The sequence below is a fragment of the Ailuropoda melanoleuca genome, chromosome 3 (genome assembly GCF_002007445.2).
Source record: "Ailuropoda melanoleuca isolate Jingjing chromosome 3, ASM200744v2, whole genome shotgun sequence".
Lineage (NCBI taxonomy): Eukaryota > Metazoa > Chordata > Mammalia > Carnivora > Ursidae > Ailuropoda > Ailuropoda melanoleuca.
In genome coordinates this window covers 131,840,666-131,862,570 of record NC_048220.1, presented here as the reverse complement: position 1 = coordinate 131,862,570, position 21,905 = coordinate 131,840,666, and the positions used below count along the sequence as shown (strand labels likewise).

Below are 21,905 nucleotides of genomic sequence, written 5' to 3'. Positions count from 1 at the left end.
TTCCACTTCTCTCGCATTTTTGAAATGGCAAAATTGTAGAAAAGAAGAACAGACTCAGGTTTGCCAGGGGTTAGTGATGGTAGGAGGGTGAGAGAATAGGGTGGTTGCAGGAAGGAAATTTACTGTGGTTACAAAAGGGCGACATGATGGACCCTTTCAGTGTTGGGTTCGTTCAGTGGGGTAAATGTGGCAGTGTGGACGTAGGGATCTATGCAGGTGATAACGTTCTTATAGAACTTAAGACAAACACAGATAAATGATTATAAGGAGGTTTTGGGAAATCTGAATAAAACTGGTAGATTGTATCAGTGTTGCTATCCTGGTTGTGATAATACACTGTAGCTTTGCAAAATACCACTATTGGGAGGTATTGGGCAGAATATATACTTCTCTGTATTGTTTCTTACAAATATGTATAAAGCTATAATTATGTCAATAAAATTTTTAATTAAAAGAGTATACTTAGTTGAAAAAAGAAAAGGTATGATGAATTCTCAGAACTTCAAAAATACTGATAGCAGTTAAGTATCTTTGTTGTTAACTGGGATGAGGGGAGGGACATGAACAAAATGAGCCTCTGTTTACTAGCACAAATAATTTCTTTTTTTTTTTTAAAGATTTTATTTATTTATTCGACAGAGATAGAGACAGGCAGCGAGAGAAGGAACACAAGCAGGGGGAGTGGGAGAGGAAGAAGCAGGCTCATAGCGGAGGAGCCTGATGTGGCTCGATCCCATAACGCCGGGATCACGCCCTGAGCCAAAGGCAGACGCTTAACCGCTGTGCCACCCAGGCGCCCCACGAATAGTTTATTTCTTCAACATAAGTCATATCTTAAAGCCATTTCAGAAATATCTACAGATCATATTTGTCTCCATGTTTTTACCAGAATCGAGTATAAACTATATTGGATATTAATTTCCACTCTTTCCAAATTACAGTGGATATATCTTAGTGTCTTCTAAAGCTTTATTTTTCTTCTAATCTTTAATTACAGATGTTGATTAAATTCTATAACTCGGATGTTTAAATACACTATAAAACATATACGATATGATAAAACACATATTAAGGAATTATGAAAAAAGAATAGAATATGAAATAATTACACAGCATATATACACACAACTATTTGCTGATGTTAAAATATATGAAAACAACTTCATTGCTTCGTTACTATGCCAGGAGATTTTTTTTCCCTATTGTCTAAGATCTAACAAAATGGAAAACAATGAAGTCAACGTGTAAGTTAAAATTGCTGACTGGGCATCTGGGTCTGATAAAAATGCTAATACCATATAGTATCATACAGTATCTTTTCCATGTTGGTATAGCCCCAATATTAACACATGCAAAGTTTGCAAACTGTCTATAATTTTCAAGAAACATTATAACATAATTCACATTTTCCTTTATGTGAAGTTCCCTTAAGTCTTTCTGCTCAAGATGGGAGTTTGAACAAAAACTTTTCTTCTCCTTGAAGGCTTATTAAACTATAAAAAAAGATCTAAAAGATTTAAACACTGTGCACAGTATAGTTTCTAAGGTTTCTCTAAACACTCAAAAAAATTTCATAGGTTCTTAAGATGAATTTCAAACAAAATAATGATGATTGACATGTCAGGGCAAAGGAAACTATATTCTTAAAAATGTGTAGAAGGATTCTGGTATGCCTGTCTTGCATATTTCCTGAAAAGCTTAGGAGACAAAAATGCCAAGTATAATGGAGGGTGGGGGTGAAATGTTCTGAATCATAAAGGTTAATGGAAAAATTATAGAAAAAGTACTTGATGTCTCCACGCAGAATACTCAACAGCCACTCATAAACCTCTCCCAACAAGAGTGAATATTCTTGGAAAATGGAAAGTAAACATTTTTAAGAAAAACGTAAATTGTGATATCTTGGAGAACTAACCAGAAAGCTAATGATAAAAGGAGCCCAAATTCTATCATCTTTCAAAGCGTTCTAAAGCCAATGGTAGGGTTTTCTATAGCCTAATCCTAAAAAATGGGAAATAATGGTAGCTTGTCTATGATTAACAAGGGAAGAAATAAACATGTCAGTTTTTATATATGTTAAAAAGACAACCAAAGGAAAAAAAACTTAAAAATGAATGATAAGACAATGAAGGGAGAAGGAAGAAAGAAGTAGGATTAGTAAACCAGTAGATCTTCATATAACCCAATAGGCAATTAAAATAAAATACAGTCATGTTAAAATAAAAGAGCCAAAATATTGCAGATTGGTTTTTATCTGTAAAGAATGGCTGTGAGCAGGGAATGGTAAGGAAGAGAAATATCAATTTTGTTAAAACTGCTGTTGTACTACTCGACATTTCTCCCTAGGTGCATGTACTATATCAATAAAAATGAAAATCAACGTAACAAAATAATAAAGGTGACATGAAAATATCTATACGGAGAAAAAAAATACTTGATCCCATTTAATCACATATTTTTCAAACAGGAAAAATAATTTCATTTAGAAGTTCTAGAATTATTCAAGACTATTCAAGAGATTGAGCACATATATGCAACATTACAATGATCATCATTTTACAGATGTCAGTTACTAAATCAAAGTAACAATTTCTAACACCATTAAAGAGTCTTGACATTTGGTTCAAGGTATCCTTGTGTTTCATTAGTAAACTGAGCTTAAAAACCAGCGGTTCTGAACGATACAAATTTAGTATCATTTTTTAGCTTTACAATATACTGATATCAATTTCTGTTTTTCAGACTCCCTGACTTAATTAATCTATGTGCAGTCTAGGCTTGAAGATTTTTTAAACTGTCCACCTGATTCTAATATCCAAACAAAGTTGAAAACTACAGCTATGTACCTTATTACTATTTGTGCCCAGTAATATACAGCAGATCAAAGCTTTGATTTGAATATGTAACCTACATGTAGCATATACTTCTCTCCTTGTTATTTTCAACATTTCTTACAGGCACTAAAGAAAATGCAGCTGCTAAGCACAGAATAGAAATTACTTAGATGCAAATTAACAGCTCTTCAGAAAGAGTCTTTAGTTTCCCATAGCTGAATTGCACATTGACACTGCTCCCCCCAGAAACATAAATATTTACTTAATATTGTTTGTGCAGATAATTGATATGTAATTAGATATTATTTTACTATTCTCCATCTCAATGTTTATAAAAATAGTAATAAATCTGAGAACTCCTCATGGTCAATTTAATTCAATGGAATAATAATAACAGGGTTCAAAGAACAAGAGTAACAATGGCAATGCTAGAAGGAGAAAAAAAACAGCATAAACTCATAGCATAAGTCATTTATAAGAGAGGAGTGTAATTCCAAGTAAAATATATACAGGTCTCTCTTATAACATTTCCTTTCTGCTTAGAGTCCTCTTATTTTAATTAAAGGTAGTTTATATTACCTTGAATACTATGGATGTGTTTAATACTTCCCATAATTTTGATATAACATCACAAAGAACCCATGCATGCAAAGCAGCTAATGAACTGAACAAGCAATTACCAAGCAGACAAGATGTTCCAGAACAAGTTTATGAATCATTACTTTTAACGTGTATATAGGTGTATATATATGTGTGCATATATATAGAGAGAGAAATAAAATCCCTTTCTTCAAAAGAAGTCAGTGGACGTGATTGAAATGAGTTCAAAAAAGAAGGATAGTGAACTCTAATCTGAGGGTTTTTTTTTAAATAGGATGAATTATATTTATCTTGAGACAATGCATAAAATAAGTAAAACAAAAATCGAATACATTAAATTTTTCCTATACAGTTGGGAATTACATTAAACTATATGTTGGGCATGTGTGCATGAGTATGCAAGTGTGTGTTTTATGGACCCCCTTCTTACTTTTGAAGAATTGACACCCCATTGTGAGACTTTTGGTAGAAGAGAGAATCCTGTTTCAATTAGGGAAACTGCCGGAACCAGACTGTATGTACCTCTCTAGTTGCGGCAGCCGGAATACTGGCACATGACTTGGACTGGGCTAACATACGCTCTTATCTGGAGCTTTAAAACTTGACCAAGTGACAAAAAGACCAAGAGGCAGATCAGATGTTATTTGTGATTGTGGTATCAAAAACACAGAGACAGGGAACTGGGTGGTTCAGTTGGTTAAGCATCTGCTTTCAGCTCAGGTCATGATCCCAGGGTCCTGGAATGGAGTCCTGCATTCAGCTCCCTGATCAGCAGGGAGTCTGCTTCTCCCTCTGCCCCTCTCTGCCGCGCGCTCTCTCTCTCTCACGCTCTCTCTCAAATAATTAAATAAAATCTTAAAAAAAGAAAAAAAGAACACAGAGACAATAGCAATGCAAATCTAGGAGTAGAAATGTAAGTGGCAACATTCTGACTTAGTTGTTTCTGGGTATCAGGTTGGCTGCGTTTGCAACCACTAAGCCTCCCTTGGTTCCTGCTTTACTTCAACACTGACTCATTGGCCTTCCTGCCAATTCTTGTGACGTATCCAGTATCCCTCTGGAAAGTTACTTTTATCTTTAAATTACTCAGAGTAAGATTCTGTTGCAGTCAAGAAGGTAATTTACTAAATCATGCCTCTGAGTGCAAGCACCCACCTACAACCCCATACATACAAATAAACTGAACAACAACAATGTATGCTACTTGAAGCCGAGGGAAAAAAAAATCAGATTTGACTCTTCCGGTCTTCATAACTTTTTTACACATTAGAGTAAGGCTGTTAGATCCATGATGTTTAATTTCATTCTCTATGACTGTAATTTTATGTGACTTTCATAGATTCATACTTTTGTGTGTATATTATTTGCATATGAGGTTAGGTTTCCTTTCTGATTAGTCTAAACCTGTACTATTCAATATCGTAGCCAATACCTACAAGTAGCTATTTAAATTTAAATTAATAAAATGTAAACATTCAGTCCCTTAATTTCACTCGCCACAATTTTTTTTTAACACTTATTTATTTGAGAGAGAGAGTACACGCATGCTTGCACACACAGGTGGGGTGGGAAGGGGCAGAGGGAGAGGGAGAATCCTGAAGTAAACTCCCTGCTGAGAGTAGAGCCCCACACTGGGCTTGATTCCAGGACACTGAGATCAAGACCTGAGTTGTAATCAAGAGTCCACTACTTAACCAACTGAAGCCACCCCAGTATCCCTCCCGTAGCCACAGTTAAAATGTTTGATAGCCACATATGGCTAGTAGCTACCATAATGGACAGTACAAATATAAAACATGATCAAAATTGCAGAAAGTTCTATTGGAAGCATTTGTCTGAGCACATGATAATTCAACCTATTCATTTATTTATTTATTTATTTATTTTTAAGATTTTATTCATTTGACAGAAAGAGCACAAGCAGGGGGAGCGGCAGAGAGAGAGCGAGAAGCAGGCTCGATGCGGGGCTCGATTCCAGGACCCCAGGATCATGACTTGAGCTGAAGGCAGACACTTAAACAACTGAGTCACTCAGGCGCCCCTAATTCAACCTTTTTAACGGTTGAATCAGAAATTCAGACTTAAGTGATTTGGCAGAGGTTGACTCATCAGTCTAGCTGGTGCTTGAACAATAGTTCAATAAAGCTCAAGGAAAGGATGTATATCTTTTCCGTAGAATGAATTGACCTTATTTTATATTTTTAAATTTTATTTTGTTTTTGTTTCTTAACCAGTGTAGATTTTCTTCAACCAAAGGACTCTGATTGATAGAGAAACTTGTTCCTAGAAATGGGAGGCTTTAAAAGATAGACCCCTAAAACGTGGGACTGAGAAATATTTGGGCACTTAAAATCACTCTATATCTAGCTGCAAGCAAGGAATCCTTTTTATAACAGAGCAAAGGAACTGAACTGTTGCCTGCAAATCTTGGGTCTTGGACTTCACATATTTTATTAGTTTGCAGCTTTAGGGAATTGGTTAGAATCCTAATCACATCATTTGTATTTCTGATTCTGCCTGTGCCTGAAGCCCTGTCTACTCTTCAGATATGCAAACTAGTAAATTATTTCCCATTGTTAAACTAGTTTCACATGGTTTCCTTCAACAGTCAGCAGGAAATTACTAACCAATACAAACACTGTGTCAATCACTAAAGCGGATGAGAAGAGTTCAGGATTAGTAGCATGCTGAGAAATACGTAAATTTTTACAGGCTCTAGACAATTAACGGCTAGAGGGCAACTGATAAAAGGGCTAAAGGACAGGAATAGGTACCACATGTAAAGCAGTAAGTAAATAATCCATAGATTCACTTTAAATTATAACCTTCTTCTATGACTGCTCAATCCTCTTCAATATGGGTCAACCCCTAGACACAATCAAAGCTATTAAGGGAAAAATAACCTCATAGGTTAAAAAAAGTAAAAAATGCAGTAATTTTTTTCTCAATTTATTTAAAAGATTTATTTATTTTAGAGAGAGAGTGAGAGAGCAGGGGAAGGGGCAAAGGGAAAGAGAATCTTCCAGCAGACTTCCCACTGAGATTGGGGCTCAATCCCAGGACCCTGAGATCATGACCCTGAGATCATGACCTGACCCTGAGCCAAAATCAAGAGTCATATGTTTAACCAGGCACCACTATGGTTATTTTTTTTTTATCCACTTCCTCGAAGTATATTGACATACAAAAAGATGTACATATTTAATGTATACAACTTGATAAGTCCAGAGAGAAGTACATGTCTGTGAAACCATCACCACGATCTATACCATAAATATGTCACCTCAAAAAGTTTCCTCCGGCCCTCTTTAGTAGCAGAGGGAAAATTGACCAGAGCCGGCCCAGGCCAGGAGGCCCCAGAAGATGGAAAGTTACTGATAAGCTAGAGATAACCAGAAGCCCTACAGTGAGCAAGAGATAACCAGCCATTTCTGCTTCTGTAAATAGGCTTACCACCACAGGCTCCCTGCACTACTGTTCCCGCCTAAAGCAGCCCCCACTCCCCAGTTTAAGCCCACCTACCAGTAGTCAGCATAGCCCTTGGAACCTGACTGCCTGCAATCCTCTATAAAAGCCCTGTAACCCCATTGCCCCAGGTGAAGAATTTGGAGCGCGAGCTCATCTGGGTTTGCCGGCGTAAAATAAATCCCTGTTCTCCTATTTCTCCGAGTGTCACTTGGTCTCTCGCTGGTCTGATCCATATTTTTCTGCAACAGCAGTAGCGGTGGTAAGAACATTTAACATGAAATCTACCCTCAATGTATTTTTATGTATATAATACAGTGTCATTTTATCCTCACTCAAGCATCAAAGTTCACTGTCCACCCTCTCCTCCTTGAGACGTTCTCCTTCTTATCTACTATGATTCCACTTCTGCTCTGTTGTTTTTGCTTTCTCTGTAGAATTTCACTTTCAAACTTTTTACACAGCCCTAGTTTTCTCTTTCCTTTTAAAACTTCATATTCCTCAGAATTCCATTCTGATCCCACAGTCCATATAATTATCCCTAAATCTCTATGCATAGCTTTAATCACCACTTAAACTCCAGTGTCTCCCATTTCTACATTTAGCCTACATCCTTCAAGTGCATGTCTCTGGACCTGCCTACCTGTATGCCCACAACGCCCCAGACAATCTAACATTACCACCCTCACAACTGGACATAATCCTCCTCTTTTGCTCTAGACCCCCGATATGAGAAGCTTGTCAACTATCTTCAAAAGGTTTTGCATCCCATCTCTCACACTTAGTCAAGGTGATACCTATCAATTCTGCATCCCAAAAAATTGTTTGATTAATTTCTTCTTCTGAAATTGTTATTACCAAATTTAAGTTTAGATTTGTACATCGGTAAAGCATCTTCTCTGCCTCCAAATTTATTCTACATGTCTCATGTCACTGCCCACTCGAAAATCCTTCAATTCATTCTTGAACACTTCTGGAGAGTCTCCTTTGCGTTTCCTGCCAGGTCAGGTAACTGGGACCCATCCTCCTCTCTGGTTTCATTCTCACTCCCTCTCCTCAACATTTACTCTGTGCTCCAACTACTGCTCTTATACATTTTTGAATGCTACTTCTCCACTTTTGATATGTCGTTTCTAAAATTCCATTGTAGCTCTCTGAGGCGATATACTCTACCTGTCTCATTTTCTATTAATAGCAAAATATCAGTTCAATCTCTTTGTCTTCTGAGAATCTAAGTCAAGGATGTTACACCTCTTGTACCACCAACCCCTGTGCTTAGCACTGTTACTGTACCATTAGCAATGTGGTGCAATCATCCGTCCTTGAATTTGCTTTCTCTTCATTAATTTCATTAAGACTGGGACTTGTCTTTCATTAGTATAACCTCCACAGCTAGTAGAGTCAGTATATGGCATATTGTAGCTTTTTAAAACCGTTGAACTCATGCTGAAGCAGAGACTTTTGAAGTGAATAAGATCCCTGCAATCATTTCATTTATCTGCCTTATTAATGTGCATAATACAACACCATTTGAAAGTTTGGATTTACCAAGGTTAAACAATTATATAATAGAAAAGTCAAGGCTACTTATTCAATGTGGATTCCACCACTTGAGACTTATATATAGATCTCAAGTCTTCTCCAGAGTCCATAACACATTATACAGCCCTTGAATACATAATCCCATAATCCCTTGAATCATTATGGAAATGTAAGTAAGCAAACTACACTCTATTACTTTTTCTGTATTAGCTCCTTTGCAGAAATTAAATGAATTTTGATTTTCCTGAGCTTCTTCCCTCAGTTGTTCATAGAGTAAAGTGATTTCCTAATGATAAATACAATGATGCCATGTAATTTTCTTCTGAAAAGTCTACAATGTCTCCCTATTTCTCTAGATATGAATTATAGGCACTCAGGTCTTTCTTTGAACCTCAAAACTAAAGAGTCCTATCCATGCCAAGATCTTTACAAGTGTTATCCCTTCACCATGAACATGCCTCCATTCCCAATAGTTATGAGCATACCACCAATTTGGGTTGATTAGCTCCTACTCATGTTTAGATACCAGCCTGACTATTCTTTCCTCAGAGAGTTCTGTTATCACCAGTCAAGGTTTTACAGTACACAGCAAGCACATTTTTTCCCATAATCCTCTTCATGTTCATAAATGAATATGTATTTGTGTGAACGTCAGTTTAATGTCAATGTTCTCCAATATACCTCCTTTGTTCATAAGCATATAAACAATACCTAGGATAGTGACCAGAGCTGAGAAAGGACTCAATAAATTTTGAATAATGAATATAGCCTAGGCAGGATTCAATTTTTATTAAAATAAACTCACTTGTAATCACACTATAGTTCTAAATGATGCAAACTAAAGGCCATGATTAAGTTAGTATAGTTTAGTTTTTTAAATATATTTTGTAGTATTTTTTAGCGTAGAAATGATTTCATACTATGCATACATTGTTTTAATTTCTATGGATACAGTGACAAATCATATATAGGAAAAATAAATATCCTACACGAAAGGAGTTGATTACATTTCATTCTAATTCTTAAAATGAATGCTTGATGTTTTCTTTATGAATTTTAAAAACAAAATAAAAACCTTAATGCATCTGAAGACCCTGTGGCTCAACTTTCAAATTAAATACCTTTGTTATGTGAGATCCAGTGCAATGCAGTGTTCAAAATCCATTGAATAAAAATCAATAAAATAATGAAACAGATATCCTGAGAATAATCTAATACTTATGCTGAAAATTATTCATTTCCTTGGGGAAAATACATGTTGAACTAAATCAGCCTTTAATTACTTAAGAAGTGCAATAAGGTTTTTGGAATGTATATTTCTACTCTTTGCTATTTTGGAAATATTTAGATTAGTCTCTACTTTTGCATGAAAATATTAAAGCAGGGTAAAATGAACACTATTATTTATATACAGAAGAGATATTAAGAAGATTATCTAATTCAAATATTGTTTCTGTATAAAGAAAAACTTGAGGCAAGATATGACCAATAAAATGGCAGACAAAGCTAAAAAAGACATGTATCTTACTATAAATGATCAACATGATGTATAGTAATTAAAAGTTGAAGTATTATAAAAGTGAGCTAAAAACAGTGAAATATTAGAAATCATAATTGTCAGTCTCCTCAAAGTATAGAACTTTCAGAATGAAGGTATCTGCAAAAAGCAAGACTACTTAAAAACAACTACATAAAATGAAAATTAGACTATTTACCTACCAGCTTCAGAAAGTACAAGGAAGTTAATGGTCTAGCAGAAGTTCTTGATTCTAGTAAGAGTTCTGCAATAAACTGAAACCAAAAGTTGCAGCCCAGTTGAAAGGTGTAAATTTTATTTTTTTTAGTGTTATTGGTGTTACTGTTGTTGCTATTTCCACTGAATGTATGGACAAGACACTATATTAAAAATTAAAAATTAATATTCATACAGATTTATAAATCCAACTGGCTGCCAGTATACAAAAAGATAAGTGGCTCTCCATTGATATTTCTCGAGCTACTTGTGGAGGAATCCAACCAAAATCCCTGTTCCTACTTATGTACACTATTGAGGACAAATGAATGCAAAATTTTAAAAGGAACACTGGGGATCAAATCTCCATGACAGATAGTGAATAAACAAAAGAATTATGCCAATTCAACAAGCACAAACATAAATTAGGAAATTTGAACAAGATTGTTAATTAGTAGTTTGCAATAACTAAAATCCTAAAAGCAGCAGCAGAAGGACAGGTCATTATATAAACGAAAGGATAGGTCATTATATAAAAAGGAAAAATGGAACAAAATAGCTAGAAATTTAAAAATATTTTCAAATTAATATTCATGTGTAAGTCAGAGAACATACTAAACATTCAACTTAGAAGATTTGTATGCTAGAAATAAATTTGACAGAAATTATATCAAATAGAAATTTCAGAAAGAAACAACAAATGAGGAAACCAAAAATACAAAAACAACATATACCATAGTTCTATAATTAAGTATAAAAATCTCAGTAATTATACAAGTACTGATTCTACACTGCTGTGGGTTGAATTTTGTACCAGCAAAAATTGTATGTTGAAGGTCTAACCCCCAATACTTTTTTTAGAGTTCGGGTCTTTAAGAGCTAATTAAGTTAAAATGAAGTCATTAAGTGGACTCTAATTTGACTGATGTTCTTATGAAAAGGGGAAATTTGGACACAGAGATGGATACACATGAAAAATGCCATATGAACATGAACACAGATATCTACAAGCCAAGGAAAATGGTGTCTTTCCTCAGAAACCACAGGAGGAATCAACCCTGACAACATCTTGATTTCGGACTTCTAGCCTCTAGGATGGTGAAGCAATAACTTTCCATTGTTTAAACCACTCAGTTTAGAGTTCTGTATGATGGCAACTCGATTTAATTAATATACAGACTGAAAGAATAGAAAGCCAGATAAAGAAAAATAATCAAAGCTTAGACACTTCAATGCATCTATAGGCCACAAATAAAACAGTGATAATCTTGAAATCAACCTAAGCAAAAGAGAAAATTAAAAATGAAATAGATTTCTCATCAAAAGTAGAATTCACCATACAATATATCTTTAATAAAACAATAATGGAAAAACTCATCATAGAATCTCATACACACAAAACAATAATTCAGTAAAAAAAATAAATAAAATAAAAAGCTTTTACTACTCACATGCTAAATAGAAAATAAATAAATTATTGTATATAGCAATAAAAAATCAAGCCAGAAGGAAAAAGAAGGGTAGAAGCAATGGAAAACATTGATATTGGTGAATCTGAATAAATCCAAGCAAAATCTAATGTTTAAATAATTTCAATCACGAAAAATCTAGAAAGTACTTTTTTTAATGAGGAAAAAGATATTAGACAAATATTATATGAAAAGTAGAAAGCAAAGAGTGTTTAAACATCCTAAATTAATTTTATTGTTTAGAATTACTGTAAAGGTATCAACTATAAACTTTATAAAGTCAATCAGTTAACCAAAATAGAAGAGCACACAGGCAGTAATTTCCCTGAAATCTGTTGTAGCAACATTTTTCTTTTTTTCTTCTTTCCCTTTCCTCTTTATTCTTTTTCTTTTTCTTTTTCTTTTTCTTTTTCTTTTTCTTTTTCTTTTTCTTTTTCTTTTTCTTTTTCTTCTTTTTCTCTTTTTTTCTTTCTTTCCNTTTTCTTCTTTTTCTCTTTCTTTCTTTCTTTCTTTCTTTCTTTCTTTCAGAGAGAGAGAGTGAGCAGAAGGTGCGGGGGAGAGGGAGAGAGAGAATCTTAAGCAGGCTTCAGGTCCACACAAAGCCTGATGTCGGGCTCCATCTCANCTTTTTTTCTTTCTTTCAGAGAGAGAGAGAGTGAGCAGAAGGTGGGGGGGAGAGGGAGAGAGAGAATCTTAAGCAGGCTTCAGGTCCACACAAAGCCTGATGTCGGGCTCCATCTCATGACTCTATGATCATAACCTGAGCCCAAATCAAGAGTGAGATGTTTAACTGACTGAGCCACCCAGGCACCCTGATAGCAAAATTTTTCTGGATGTGTCTTCTCAGGCAAGGGAAGTAAAAGAAAAAATAAACTACTTTGACTGAGCCACCCAGGCACCCTGATAGCAAAATTTTTCTAGATATGTCTTCTCAGGCAAGGGAAGTAAAAGCAAAAAAAAAAAAAAAAANCAAAAAACGAAAAAAAAAACTATTTGGACTACATCAAAATACAAAGCTTCTGCACACCCAAGGAAACAATCAACAAAATAAAAAGCAATCTACTGAATGGGAGAAGATATTTGCAAATGACATATACAATAAAGGGTTGGTAACCAAAACATATAAAGAACTTATACAACTCAACAACCTAATAACAAATAATTCAATTAAAAATGGGCAGGAGACTAGAACAGACATTTCTCCAAAGAAGAAAACACAGATGGCCAACAGGCACATGAAAAGATGCTCGTGATTACCCAACCTTTGCATCAACATGGATGGGACGGAGGAGATTATACTAAGTGAAATAAGTCAATCAGAGAAAGACAATTATCATATGGTTTCACTTGTTTGTGGAACATAAGGAATAGCAGGGAGATTGGTAGGAGAAGGAAGGGAAAAATAAAGGCAGGGGGGTAAACAGAGGGGAAAATGAACCACAAGAGACTATGGACTCTGGGAAACAAACTCAGGGTTTTAGAGGGAAGGGGGTGGAGGGATGGGTCAGCCCAGTGGTGGGTATTAAGGAGGGCACATGTTGCATGGAGCACTGGGTATTATACACAAACAATGAATCATGGAACACTACATCAAAAACTAATGATATACTGTATGGTGACTAACATATCATAATAAAAAAAAGAAAGAAAATATGCTCAACATACTCATCATCAGGGAAATAGAAATCGACACTATAAGATATCACCTTATGCATGTCAGAATGGCTAAAATCAAAAACACAAGAAACAAGTGTTCACAAGGATGTGGAGAAAAAGGAACTCTTTCATACTGTTGTTGCCAAAGCAAACTGGTATAGCCACTGTGGAAAACAATATGAAGGTGCCTCAAATGTCAAAAAGAGAACTACCCTATTATGTGGTAATTGCACTACTGAGTATTTACCCAAAGAATGCAAAAACACTATTTCAAAGGGATACATGCACCCTGATATTTATAGCAGTGTTATTTACAATAGCCAAATAAAGGAAGGAGCCCAAGTGTCCACTGACTGATGAATGGATAAAGAATAAGTGGTCTATATCTATATCTTTATCTATCTATATCTATGTTTCTATCTATCTATATATGTATATGTGCACACATGACGGAATATTACTCAGCCATAAAAAAGAATGAAATCTTGCCATTTGCAAAGACATGGATGGACCTAGAGAGTATTATGCTAAGTGAAGTAAATCAGTCAGAGAAAGACAAATACCATATGATTTCATTCATATGTGGAATTGAAGAAACAAAACAAAGAAGCCAAGGAAAATAAAGAGAGAGCAAGCTAGAGACAAACCAAGAAACAGACTCTTAACTATAGAGAACAAACGGATGGTTGCTTTATTAAAAGCAACAAACACATAGAAGATAAGGAATTTTAGTAAAATAAAGGAACTAAGAAATCACCTTGCCAAATCTTTCACGTAATAGAAAGCAATGATGCTCAAAATAGTTAAGTGACCTCTTCTTGGTGGAGGAGGTGGGTGGTGGGTTGGGTGAAATAGGTGATGGGGATTAAAAAGTACACTTGTCATGATGAGCACTGAGTAATCTATAGAATTGTTGAATCACTATATTGTACCCTTGAAACTAATACACACTGTTAACTACAGTGGAATTAAAATTAAAAATCAAGTATATGAGAAAGAAATGAGACAGTTATATTTCAGAAGTACATTGAACCCCAAATCAGATTCATATTAATAACTTCCATGGATGGTTGACCATTTTTCCTTTTGGGCCCCATTTTCAATTAAAATGATAAAATCTGTTTATAATTATATTGATATAAAGACTAATATAATACAGCCTGAATGATATTTATTTTCATATTTTCTTCTGATTTGAAAATGCATTAGAACATTTTCTGGGCCCTTTAAGTATCATGAACCCTATTGATGATGCCAACTATAACTAATAGACAATTTAGCCCTGGAGAAAATTGTTTCTAGGCATTGCCAAAGCTCTCAGGGATGAAAGTCACCTCTGGTTTAGCACCACTGATACACACACACACACACACACACACACACACACACACACAGATGGATATGTTTATATAGCAATATAAAGTTCACAATGTGAATAAATATAAATGTCATGGCCATGGCATATGTATTTTGACCTTTAAAAAATTGTCAGTGTAACATTAAGAAATGCATTAATTAACTTAAACATTTTTAAGTTATGTTTAAATAAAATATTACATATTCTCTAAAAATGTAATTAACCTTAATGAAATCTTACTTCTTAAAAAAAAGATTCTAAATCTCTACAAATTAAATGAAATATACACCAAATCAAAATCCTCTTTCATGCATCCAATTTCTTGTAGAACTTGATCTAACTAGTTAAATTTCCATGATAATTATTTGAAAAGTTCCATATCCATATAGAACTGTGTGTCATATTTAATTTCACATGACATCATGTCATCACATTGTCATCTGTATAAAATTCAAATGTCATGTTTTGATACATGAAGTTTTCCATTCAAGGAAGTTATGATAAAAATGTTCATACAATTATCATCTTGACAATATTAGATGACAATTGGGACCTTTCCCTGCTGCACACTTAATTCTTAATTCAGAACTCATAATGACATTAAAGATATCATACATTCTTTTCTGAAAAGCTTGAACCTTCCCTATCCTTTCTACATGATTTATTCTCTTTTTAACCTCAAAATCATTTATTTAATTTGAAACTACAGCATTTCATATTAAAAGAGATTTGAAGGTTCTCTTTTAAAGAACGAAAAAATACAGAATAATGGCAGTAATAGTGATGATGAGAGAAGAATTTCATGCACTGTTTATTAGAAACTGATTCTCATTAAAGAATCAGATACCTTACAATTCCTTCTTTGGCACTGCCATTACTAATCCCATGAACAAGTGGTCACTTAACTGTTTTGAGCATTGTTGCTTTCTATTACTTGAAAAATTTGGCAATGCGATTTCATAGCTCATTTTACTAAATTCCTTGCTTATCTTCTACGTGTTTGTTGTTCTTATTAAAGCAGTTTGAGAATAATTGTGTATAATCTATACTCATCTATTCAGGGTAGGATGCAGATAGGGAGGGGAGAGAGTGGTAGAATTTTAGTAACTAAACTCTTAACAGATGTAAGCAATAATTTCTACATATTACAGTTTATATCTAGAAAAACTTCTAATAGTTATAAATAGAGCAGATACACCATAAATGTAGGAAAGGGAAGATGGAGAATATAATTCATTTGTTTATTCTGAAAAATTCTGTGTTTTCATTAACCTTTATTATAAAATGTACCTTTAATATCAATAGAGCCCTACACCTAAATATAAAATTGTGAATAAATTAAATATCTTAGCCTAAAATGCATTGCTAAGTAGAAACACACTTTTTAGTCTCTTATCTCTTATTTATGATTTTTGTTCCATTCTCCTTAATTATCAAATAATGCAATGCAAAAATATCCACTTACAGATATTCCGGAAAACCAGAGTTTCCTTTATTTTTTATATAAGAATGCCTGGCTAGCTAAAGAAGTAACCTTCTATAATGTTATTCAAATGAAAATAATACATATTTATGTAGCAAAGCATATAGCTAATCACAAGCAGTTACCACTGGAAATATATGAAACCTATTGCAAGCAGTTGTGCATTAACAGACATTATTTGCAATGTATATTTTTAGGTAAATTCTACCAATTACATATGTTTAAATATTTCTAATATAAACTAGTTAGAGTCAATACACTTTGCAATTACAATCTACACATCTAGGATACAATCTACACATCTAGGATACAATCTATTAGGAAACATGACACAGACATAAAACAGCCAAGAGCAAGCAGCTAAAAACCAGAAATTCAAATGAATTCTAAGTTATAATTTCTGGCCTCTAACATAAGCATTTCCACTTTCACACCATTTTTTAAATTTAATAAGTAGTATTTTCTAATATACATGATAAACTATATATGTTAAGGCCTGAAGAATGTATTTTTATCTACTGTCACTAATTCTGAACACCAATAACCTCAAATTTCAGAAGACTCCAAGTCAAATGCAAATATGGTTTAGTCACGGGGCATCTGGGTGGCTCAGTTGGTTGAGTGTCTGCCTTTGGCTCAGATCAGGAGGAGGGTTTCTGGGATTGAGCCCCACATCGGGCTCCTTGCTCAATGGGGAGTCTGCTTCTCCTTCTCCCTCTGCCTCTATTCCCCACTCACGTTCTCTCTCTCACTCTCTCTCTCTCAAATAAATAAATCAATAAAATCTTTAAAAAATACGTGGTTTAGTCAAAGAATGCTAAGACTTTCTTGTCTCTCTGATTCTAGCCATTCTGACAGGTGAAATGAAATATTGCCTTACGTCTGTCAGAATGGCTAGAATCAAAAAGAAAAGAATAGCAAGTGTTGGTAAGGATTTGGAGAAAAAGGAACCCTCCTGCACTATTGGTGGGTATGTAAACTGGCGCAGCCACTGTAGAAAAGAGTATGGAGATTCCCAAAAAAATTTTAAAAAGAATGACCATATGACCCAGTAAACACACTAGTAGGTATTTACCCAAAGAAAGCAAAAACACTAATTCAAAGAGATATATGCACTCCTCTGTTTATTCAGCATTATTTACAATAGCAAGGATATGGAAGCAATCCAAGTGGTTGATGAATAAATGGGTAAGGAAGATGTGGTCTATGTATGAAGGAATATTACTCAGTCATAAAAAAAATGAGATCTTGCCATGTGCAACAACATGGGTGGACCTAGATGGTATAATGCAAGTGAAATAAGTAAAACAGAGAAAGACAAATACCATATGATTTCTCTCATATATGGAATTTTTAAAAAAATGAACAAAGAAAAAAGAGATCAACAAACAAATGAAGAAGTGACAAATACAGAGAACAAACTGGTAGTTGACAGAGGAGAGGTGGATGACGGGATGTGTAAAATAAAGGCTGTTTTTTTTTTTAATATTTTACTTATTTACTTGAGAGAAAGAGCGAGAGAGCAAGCAGGGGGAGACGCAGGGGGAAAGGAGAAGCACGTTCCCCAACAACCAGGAAGCCCTACATGGGACTTGATCTCAGAACCCCAGGATCATGACCTGAGCCAAAGGCAGATGCTTAACCATCAGAGGCACCAACATGCCCCATAAAATAAAGGGTATTAAGAGTACTCTTGTCATGATGAGCACTGAGTAATGCATAGAACCATTGAATCGTTATACTGTAAAACTAAAATTAGTATAACACTGTATGTTAATTTTACATCAACAAAGAAAATATTGAGGGAAAAACCAAAGAACAACAACAACAACAAAATACCAGGAATTACGATGTTAAAATAATACATTTTTATAAAGCAGAAATTATAAACAACGTTTAAAGACAAATGGCAACTGTGAAAAAACTATTGATAACTTATATCATTGGCAAGGAATTATTGCACCTATTATATAAAGAACTATTAGTATTGATAAGTTAAAGAGTCTAATAAAAGAATATAATATCAAGAGACATGAACAGTTAGTTAAAAAAATATCTGTATCCCTCAAATATGAAATGATGGCCAATTTCACTCATAAAAAGAGAAATGTAAATTAAAAGTACACAAAAATGCTATTTTTCACTTATTATATTTGCAAAATTCCAAGTTTTACAATCCTATTATTGGCAATGCTGTAGAGAAACAGTCACTTTTCTACATTAGGGAATGAAGTACAAAATACTACAGTACCTATGGAGGGGAATCTAGTAATATCTATCAAAAGTAAAGATTTATTGATCTGAATCAGAATCTCACTTTTGGAAATTTCTCCTACAGACATACCTATATGTTCATTAAATGTCTATAGAAGAACACTCATTATATAATTTTATGAAATAGCAGCAAAAGAACAACAATAAAAATTAAAACACCAGAGTTAATAAACATTCATTAAAATATTTAGGGGGGAGTGGTACCCCAGTAAAAATGGTGAAGTCAAAAATCTCACCATTTGAAAATTTCAAAATTTTCTCCCTTATAAAAGCAATTATTAGTGAGATTTTTGTTTTAATAATTCCAAATAATTATCACAAGCATTAACATGGCTATAAAACTTTATAGCCCATGGAGCACTTTCCGTGAATTACCATTTGATCAACAATAGGCACTGAGATAGATACTGTATGTGTTACGGTGATAGTCCAGAACTTGCTTCTAAAGCATTCACAGTACACTAGGTGAGGCAGACATCTTAACTAGGAGCTCACAAACATTTCCTGCAAGTGCCATTAATAAATATGTTACAACTTTGGGTGACTTACATTCTCTTGCCACCTCTTTATTCTAACACTGTAGCTTGAAAATAGCCATACAATACATATATGCATAAGTGTGGCTGTATTTTAAAAAAACACATTAGTCATGGAAACTGAAATTTGAATTTCATATAATTTCCATATGTCACAAAAATTATTTTTAAACAATTCAAGAATTTAAAAATGAAAACAACCCAAAACTTGTTTAGTATGTAGGCAATACCCAAATGTGCACAGGCTGAATTTGGCATACAGACCATAGTTTAACTGACCCATGATCTAAACCATAAACTAAACTTTATAGTTGAATTAGTATCAGGCATATTCAACAGTGTTTCTCAGTTTTACCTTTAAGGTAACAGAAATACAGGGAATTAAAGAGACTTGCCAGCTATAATACAGATAGTAAGCAGAGAAGCTATAACTCAACCCTAGCTCTTTACTTACTAATCATTGGTATCTCATGAAGACAATGAGTCTACTCCAATGACAGGTGTTTGTGGATGGCATAAATTTTAGAATCTGTGTGATGGCTTATATAAAATTATATCCTCAGCTATAATGGGGATTAATTCAGCACTGGTCGTGTAAAAATCAAGTTTTTTTATATGATTTTTGGAAAAGAAAAAACGCTTTTAATATTATAATGACATTACTATCTAATTTGTTCTAGGAAGAAAGGACTTACTTTCTAACCAGTGTGCTATTATATTTTTCCTACCTTAACCCTTCAATTATTTTAAAAAGTTCCTTAAGTCCATGAGATATATAAAAAGGTCTTTAATAATTCCATGAGATCAAATACATGAAATATATCCATGCCAGTTTTGTTATTTGATCTTTCATGGCCATTACCATCAGGTAGAAAAATGGTTTATCAGTTTTATATATATACCTGCATATATGCATGTAAAATTATATATATGTATAATGTGTATATATATTATGCATGTATATGTATAGTTGTACTATTCACCATTAGAAATAGCTCTAGGATCATGGTCTTAGCCACATACAAACATCTTAGTAGTGAACAATATATTGACTACTCTCAACAAAATAAATGCCTTCATAACAATCCAATCATTGACTCAGAAAACACTAAAAAATTATAAGAAATATATGAGAAATTGGTATGTATCAAAACTATTTAGGGGCTTGAGCCCTAATCAAAAGCTCAATTAAAGTTGTTTTATAGTGTGAAATGTAACTGCAGATATGCAGAATTATAATCAAGAGCTCAAGGATAATTTAAAATAAATTTACATAATATATCTATAAAGCACTATTTTAATACAAAAACTGCATTGCATGACTACTAATTATTTCTACTGACAAAACTGCTGTCATTTCTGTGGCAGAAAAGGTCTAAGTTGATAATTTTCAGTTCTTTGGAGGAGTTCTTTTTCGTGCTCATAGTAATTGTAATGATTCTATTTTTTATCTATAAGCGCTACGAAAATACATAGCTGGTTCCTTATGAATGTATTTGTAAGTGTGAAATATAAATTCACTCCTTGAACAAATTAAAATAAAGGGAAAAAGGACATGAACAACTTCATAGACCTCCACCCCTGCCTAGTGAGCAACAAGCTCTCAACCATATGTTCGTTGGCACTCAAGCCCCGAAAGAATGTTTGAAATTAATTTACCTATTACAGCTTCTTTTACCTAACAAGATGATGCAAGAGGAAATGGAAGTTGTCTGATCTGCTCCTTTCCAGCAAAATTTTTTTTCAGTTAGATTGAAATGACAAGAAATATACGTAACAGAATATTTATAAAAATAAAATATGTTTTCCTTTTGTTATACACTGAAAGGGGGGAAATTTTTTGTTTCTTATTTTTCTTCTTTTCAAGAATAATAAATTACTATAGAAAAGTATTTTGAAGTTCATAAGCAAAATAACTTTCAAGTAATTCAGTATATGTTTATTTATTTCACCACTTTTGTTTCCATTTACTTTATGGAATACTTTGTGGGGAAAAAAAAAGGAAATGATGAAGATGAGTTGCTTCGTCTCATTTTATTTTTTTTTATTTTTTTTTTTAAAGATTTTTTATTTTATTTTTTATTTATTTATAAGACAGAGATAGAGACAGCCAGCGAGAGAGGGAACACAAGCAGGGGGAGAGGGANAATAATAAATTACTATAGAAAAGTATTTTGAAGTTCATAAGCAAAATAACTTTCAAGTAATTCAGTATATTTTTATTTCACCACTTTTGTTTCCATTTACTTTATGGAATACTTTGTGGGGAAAAAAAAAGGAAATGATGAAGATGAGTTGCTTCGTCTCATTTTAATACGTATATAAGAAAACGATAGAATTGTTTCAGATCTTTTTTATTACCACATTCTGACTCTGCAGCTCCTGCTGGCTCTGGAAAATACAGCTGCAACCCAGTGCCTCCCGGTTGGATGAGGGGTAAGCAGATGGCTTGTGATCCTGCACTGCCTACACATGAGGGAAGCACCATGGCGTGGATGGAGTACTTTTTTTTTTTTTCTTTAGTACTAGCAGTGCTAAAGTGCAAATAAATAGTCAAGCAGGGAGATGGAAATCACTGAGCCTGCAGTCATAGAGATTCTATTTCTGTGCTTACTGTTTCTCCCAGAGGTACCGAACAAACCTAAATGGCTGCTTCCAATGATCCGTAATTCATCAGAAGGTCTCTCCATCTCCCACTCTAGTCTCTACCCTGGAGCCTACATGACACATGGTTAAGCTGTCCCCTATTAATGAGCACACAATTTCCTAATGGGTTTGATAAGCCATTAAATTGTCTTGTATTTTCGAGAGAAAGGGAAGTTGGTCTGAAGTTACTGATTATCTTATCAACTTCCTTCTTTTGGAATGTTAACAAAATCTGTACATCTTGTATATATTGAATGTGTATTTAAAATACACCAGCATTTTTAGGGAAATTAATTTGGGGAATTGAAGAA

At 33.9% G+C, this 21,905-nt stretch overlaps 1 protein-coding gene across 4 annotated transcripts in view; it reads right to left on the bottom strand.

Moving 5' to 3' along the window:
• CDH18 (cadherin 18) overlaps positions 1-21,905 on the bottom strand; it is a 478,586-nt gene that overhangs the window by 294,855 nt on the left and 161,826 nt on the right. The gene's annotated exons all lie outside the window — the stretch shown is intronic.